Source organism: Medicago truncatula, chromosome 6, assembly GCF_003473485.1.
Source record: "Medicago truncatula cultivar Jemalong A17 chromosome 6, MtrunA17r5.0-ANR, whole genome shotgun sequence".
Taxonomy (NCBI): domain Eukaryota; kingdom Viridiplantae; phylum Streptophyta; class Magnoliopsida; order Fabales; family Fabaceae; genus Medicago; species Medicago truncatula.
The window spans coordinates 42,836,936-42,843,562 of record NC_053047.1 but is presented as its reverse complement, the minus strand read 5'-3'; the positions used below and the strand labels follow the sequence as shown (position 1 = coordinate 42,843,562).

At 34.2% G+C, this 6,627-nt stretch overlaps 1 non-coding gene across 1 annotated transcript; it reads left to right on the top strand.

The window, feature by feature from the left end:
- Nucleotides 1-2,828: 2,828 nt before the first annotated feature.
- LOC112416178 (small nucleolar RNA R71) lies at nucleotides 2,829-2,935 on the top strand. The gene has a single exon (XR_003006486.2). It is a non-coding gene; the product is annotated as a small nucleolar RNA R71 (small nucleolar RNA).
- Nucleotides 2,936-6,627: the final 3,692 nt, after the last annotated feature.

Below are 6,627 nucleotides of genomic sequence, written 5' to 3'. Positions count from 1 at the left end.
AAGTCGAAGGTAGAGCATCAGAAACCTGCTGGTATGATGGTATCGTTAGATGTACCAGAGTGGAAATGGGATAGTATATCCATGGATTTCGTGACGAGTTTGCCTAATACTCCTAAAGGGAATGACGCGATTTGGGTGATTGTTGATAGATTGACGAAGTCGGCTCATTTTCTTCCGATTAATATTAGTTTTCCTGTTTCTCAGTTGGCGGAGATCTACATTCGTGATATTGTGAAGTTGCATGGTGTTCCTTCGAGCATTGTGTCAGATAGAGATCCAAGATTTACTTCTAGATTTTGGAAAAGTTTGCAAGAGGCTTTAGGTTCTAAGTTGAGGTTGAGTTCGGCGTATCATCCATAGACAAATGGTCAGTCGGAGAGGACGATTCAGTCGTTAGAAGATTTGTTGAGGGTTTGTGTTCTTGAGCAAGGAGGAACTTGGGATAGTCATCTTCCATTGATAGAGTTCACGTATAATAACAGTTATCATTCTAGTATTGGAATGGCACCTTGTGAGGCTTTGTATGGTCGGAGATGCAGAACTCCGTTGTGTTGGTTTGAATCAGGTGAAAGAGTGGTCTTAGGACCAGAGATTGTTCAGCAAACTACCGAGAAGGTTAAGATGATTCAAGAGAAGATGAAAGCGTCGCAGAGTCGACAAAAGAGTTATCATGATAAGCGTAGGAAAGATCTTGAGTTTCAAGAAGGAGACCACGTGTTTTTGAGAGTCACTCCTGTGACTGGTGTTGGACGTGCTTTGAAGTCAAAGAAGTTGACTCCGAGATTTATTGGTCCGTATCAGATATCGGAAAGAGTTGGAACGGTGGCGTATGGAGTGGGACTACTACCGCATCTTTCGAATTTGCACGATGTGTTTCATGTGTCGCAACTTCGGAAGTATGTACCGGATCCATCCCATGTGATCCAAAGTGATGATGTGCAAGTTAGAGATAACCTTACGGTTGAGACTTTACCGGTAAAGATTGATGATCGAAAAGTGAAGACGTTGAGAGGCAAGGAGATACCTATTGTGAGAGTCGTTTGGGACGGAGCGACTGGTGAAAGCTTGACATGGGAGCTAGAAAGTAAGATGCTGGAGTCTTATCCAGAGTTGTTCGCTTGAGGTAAATTTTCGAGGACGAAAATCTTATAAGTTGGGGAGAGTTGTAACGCCAGTTTTGAATTATTTAATTATTTAATTGAGTCTAGAGTTATTTTAGATGAGTTTATATTATATTTATATAATATATATGTGATTTATGCGATTTATATGATTGAGGTGGTTTTTATGATTTTTATGAGGAGTTGTGACTTATTTTATTGTTTAATAAAATAAGATTTGAAAATAAAATAAATATTGAGTTTAGGGGTTGTTTTGATATTTTAGAGTTTTGGGGGAGAAAGAGAAATAAGATAAGATAATTGGAGGAGGTATAAATAGGGAAACTCGCCTAGCGAGCTAGACCAGAGAGCATGCAAGATTTCGTATTTTTGACTTTTGAGTTGAACCTTAAATGCTTTTGAGTGCCTGAACATGTCTAATAATGATTAGGAAAGAATGTAGGATGAGATTGAACCTGGAATTAAACTTGTGGGATTCTGACCTGAACTCGCCACGGCGAGCAGAGGCTCTCGCCTCGCAAGTGACCCAGAAACAGAGTGACTTGTTAGATTTTGCAACCTTTGTTGCTCAAGTTGTCGAGAGTTGAACCCTTGGGTAGGATTAAGACTTAATAATAAGGTTAATTATAATCTGTGAAGTTGTATAAGATATGTTGTTGATGATTATGATGTGATATAATGATTATGCATTACTTGAAGAATATTTGTATACATAAGATGTTGATGAATTGAAATTGATATTATTATGTCATGTTGTTGTATACTGCCTATGTTGGTGTTTGTTAATTAACTAAGCTGCATGAGTCGGTCTAAGATGTTGAAGATGATGATGTTCCAAATTATTGGACTAATATAAGAGGTTGTCGAATTAAGTTGTTTAAGAGGTCGAGTCCATGCGTTAGCATTCATTGTTGGGGGCTTGATGCCCTGGAGCTTTGTACTCACCACGTTGGAGCATTAGCTCAAAATTAGCGATGGGGGCTTGATGCCCTGAAAGTATATTAATACTCAAATAGCGATGGGGGCTTGATGCCCTGTATTGGTACCACATGCATATAAGAGGTCTAAGTTGCATAGTTGCATTTGTCGAGTCGATGATGATAAAATGATTAAGTTGAGATTATTATGAAGTAATTTGTGATATATTATTATCAATGTTGATTAATAAGATGTTTTATGTTGTTAAATATAATTGTTGAATTATATGCTTAATATTATTATTTTGTGAAATCTCACCCCTTCTGCTTGGAAATGTTGCTCTTCGTATGAGTAACTTGCAGGTAATCCAGAGTAGGTTGCTGTTGTCGTGAGTGGCCTTGCCTCACTGAGTCTTAGGTTGCTATGATACGTAACGGGAGGGGATCTTTAGTGGCCATTTCTCTTTCCTTTACGTATATGTTATGTTTTCATGATATTTAACTTAATTTATGAGATGACTATTATGAGGCCTGCGTGCCAAGACTATTTATGAATTTGAATTTAATTCCGCTGCTTTATATTGAAGTTTATGTTGAAGGATAAATTATGATTTATCTATTTTGAGTTTTTAAGAAGTGTGATATCCCGTTATATGTTGTTTACTCTGATTATATGTTTGAAATTTTTAAGTTGGGAAAACGGGGTGTTACACCTGCAGCTGCATCAACAGACATCTTGGTGGTATATGTTAGGCCATTATAAAAAGTGTGGACTATGAGCCACTTTTCTAAACCATGGTGGGGACGAAGTCTAAGCATTTCCTTGAAACGCTCCCACACATCATATAGAGACTCCCCATCTTTTTGGTTGAACTGTGTAATTTGATATCTTAGTTTAGCGGTTTTAGATGGGGGAAAGAATCGGGCAAGGAATGCTCGCCTCATTTGATCCCATGAAGTGATGGAACCAACTTCTAAGGAATGGAACCAAGCGCTAGCTCTATCCCTTAAGGAAAAGGGAAAGAGATGAAGTCTTATGGCTTCTTGGTTCTCTTTTATGGTGCCACTAAGTCTTAAGAAGGAATAAACATGGAGATTTGGATCCTTAGTGGGTGATCCAGAAAACTGATTTTGCTGCACCAAATTGAGTAGTGCAGGCTTGATCTCGAAATTGTTACCGTCAACCATCGGGTACACGATAATAGCTTGTGGCTCTTCCGTTGAAGGAGTAGCATACTTTTTGAGAGTGCATTCAGCCATAGCAATATTATTTTGTGCCTCTCTCTTTTTCTTATGCAAATATCTTTCAATCTCAGGAATAAATTCTCCAAGACTTTTACTTCTTCGCATAAGAAATCGAGAACCCAAGAAGTTAATGGTAACACAAAGAATGAAAGAAGTAGAAGAAAAGAGGAAGAAGAAATAGTTCTAATCACAAAGAAAAAGTTGATGTTTATTAAATAGTATTTTATTCTATTTAAGAAATTTTGGAATAGCAGTGTAGCATGCCCGTTTTGGTGATACACTCTGATTTATTATTATATTTATATTGTTGGGTTAACGGGGTGTTACAAAACTCGTCTTTAGAAACTAGGTCTAACATAAGGTTATAAGTTTAATAGTTTGGTTTGTGAAGGACTTGTCACTTAGATGAACCAATAATCCCAAGACACCTCTTTTATCTTTTCTTTTATTATTTGCTTTTAATTAAAAACCAAAACTTTTCTACCTTATAAACCTTCAGTCTAATCATTATCTAAAGTTAATTGAATTCATAACTCCCTGTCGGAACGATACTCTATTGTTACTACTTCGGTAAGACGGTGCATTTGCGGTTTTATCCCATCACATGGTTGTGAACTCCATTAAGAATGTTCAATCCCCATTCATTTGTTTGCTTACTTTGATATCCACTAATCATGAACAAGCACCCACATTTTCTTGAGCCAGTTCTCGCATGCTTCGGTTTTTTTCGGCACTTTGTGAGCTCTACTCCTTTCACACTCTAGGCGGAACATTGGATTGATCAAGCTTGATCTTTGTGTAACAATTGTAAATCCCGCCTTATTTGATTGACGACACGCCCACTCAAGCAATTCATCTCTATCTTTCGACTTAACGTCATCTCAAAAAAACCTAGCCGTGTTGACCTCGTGGGCTTCAAGTGGGAGGACACCAGAGCCGCCGACATACTTTGAAGCTTCAACATGGACGAAAGCTCCATCAATGTTTGGTTTCGCTTCAACTTTAGGCGGTTTGACATCTCCGGAAATTTCGACAAAATTTTGTTTTGTTTCTCCCGGAACATCTTCCGCGTTCTCTACCATTACTATAATTAAACAACACAGAAATATGAATTAACAACTAACTAATATTGTCATTACTAATATTTATTGATTCTAATTTGTCGTTTCAATGAGTGTAAAAATTAAGCATTTGAATATTATTTTTGAAAATAGTGGTAGAAATTCTTGTCATTTAAAAAAGATAATAATAATAATAATAATAATAATAATAATAATAATAATAATAATAATAATAATAATAATAATAATAGTAGTAATAATAATAATAATAATAATAATAATAATAATAATAATAATAATAATAATAATAATAATAATTTTTATACATTATTTATTTTTGAGCAAGCCACTAATATTTTCTTGACTTATTATTTAGCTAACAATTTATTTCATGAGATATTATTTATTTATTTTTTGACAAATTATTTCATGAGTTATTGTTTTCCAGCTTATCCGTATGATCCTTCAAGATTTATCAAATTTCTTCCATTCTTTTTCGTAAAAATCCTTGTAGAATAACTTGACTTTAACTTCTCTTAATAATCCATTTATTTCCTTTATATATGCACGTTGACATGGATGGAATCAAGAGAATTAATTCTGATTATTGCCAAAAAATAAATAAATTATGACTTTAGTAAGTACAATAAACATCATTGATCGAAAAGGAGTTCACGAAACATTCACATATAACTACAATAAACATCATTTTAATATTAAAAAGAAATCAAAGACGTTTTTGGCGGAAAAAACGACAAGGCTAGTGTTTTTCGTTGTAGCACTTTTCGTGGTAAAGAGCATTTTCCTAGTAAATAATATTAAAATAAATTTTTAATATGGTCAAATATGGTTCATGTTTTTTATTTGTATGTGATTTAATTGTTTTTTAATTAATGATTTAAATCAGCAAAGATATACAGCCTTGATTGATAAAATCGAGTATTATTTCTTTGAGTAAAATTTTGATTTCATTACACAATTAAAATGCTTTTATTGTTGCTTCTTTTTAAAAAAGAAAAAAAAATCATAACTTTCTTGTTTAATTTTTTTAATGTAATCCAAAACATTAAAAGAGTGTTGATTATGTTTCTTCGTAAAATCACAATGAGTTAAATAGTATTAGAATCAATAAATATTAATAATGACAATATATGGTTTTTGTAAAAAAAAAAAAAAAAAAATTAAGGTTTGAAGTTTCCTCCGCAGTTAACTACCGAAGTTTTCCTCGGTACTGCAGCCGGTTTATGAATTCCTCGACAGTTAACTGCAGAGGGGGTATTTTGGTATTTTACTAATGCTTCTCAGCCTTATCAAATGTGTATTCAGCAATTCTCTTAGTTTTAATGATAGTTTTCGTAGTTTAAATTTTTTACATGTTAGGCGTAAAGCCAACCAGACTGCTCATTATTTAGCTAAATATGTTCTTAAGAATTTAGATTGCATATAGGTCGAAGAAACTCCGCCTTGTATTTCTACAGTCTTGACATTTGATTTATTGCCAGACTTTCGTTAATGAAATTGTCTTCAACATAAAAAATAAAAAAAATAAAAAATCTTTCCTCTCTTTTCCCTAATAAAAAAAATCCTCTCTCATTCAACCCTTCTAGAAAGTTAACTAATCGCCTACCCTATTCATGCAGCGAACAAATTTTAGTTGATGTTAACCTGTTAAAATGGTAACTTATCATAAAAATATGTATAATCAATGCATCAGAAATCAAAATATTTAATTTCTTTTATAAAATAATTTCTTTTTTTAAAATCCTTAAAGGAGACACTCGATAACAATAGACTTCCTCTATAGCTAAGAGATCCTTGTCCCCATGCATATCCCTCCTAACATGTAGTTGTCTGCCGACATACATGTGTGAAACAAAAATTAGAATCAACCCCGCTCGACAAGGTTAGCGCATATAACTAGAAAAGGAAATAAAAAATAAAAATAAAAATATATATTTTGACAATAAAGAAAAAAGAAATGTTGTGTTGATTGAAAGCAAAAGAAAGGGGAATGGATTGTCTCCAGTCCAATTTTCTCCTGTTTTCTCCTGTGAAGCAATCTGAGCCCTCCATTTCTTTGAATGATAGATCAACGGCTAAAAACAAGAACAAATAATTATGATGGATTTTGTCTCTTTCCTTTCACACACTCCTCCCTTATCCCCTTCTTCACAAACCGTTTCTGCCATTGAAGTTTGTTCCGCGGTGCACCAACGGTGACGTCCTTCCTTCATCCTTCACTATTTCTCCCTCTTATTTCCTTCTCTCATTCTCTGGGTATAT